The following is a 219-nucleotide window of genomic DNA, read 5'->3' on the forward strand; positions in this document are numbered from 1 at the left end:
CTACAGCTGCTCCTGCTGCTACCAAAGAAGCACCCCAGAGCCCCGTTGCTGCCCCCTCTGCTCCTGCTGGGGGACCTGCAGCTCCCCAGGCTGCAGCTGCCCCTGCTGCTAACAAAGCGGCTCCCCAGAGCCCCGTTGTTGCCACTCCAGCTCCTGCAGCTGCTTCAGCACCAGCTGCCCCTGCTGCAGCCAAAGCAGCACCGCAGAACCCAGTCACCA

General features: G+C 65.3%; 1 protein-coding gene across 6 annotated transcripts in view; it reads left to right on the forward strand.

Annotated features, from left to right (window-relative positions):
* Positions 1-219, forward strand: part of NACA (nascent polypeptide-associated complex alpha subunit) — a 10,799-nt gene that overhangs the window by 5,311 nt on the left and 5,269 nt on the right. The window lies entirely within an intron of this gene.

Source organism: Numida meleagris, chromosome 32, assembly GCF_002078875.1.
Source record: "Numida meleagris isolate 19003 breed g44 Domestic line chromosome 32, NumMel1.0, whole genome shotgun sequence".
Lineage (NCBI taxonomy): Eukaryota > Metazoa > Chordata > Aves > Galliformes > Numididae > Numida > Numida meleagris.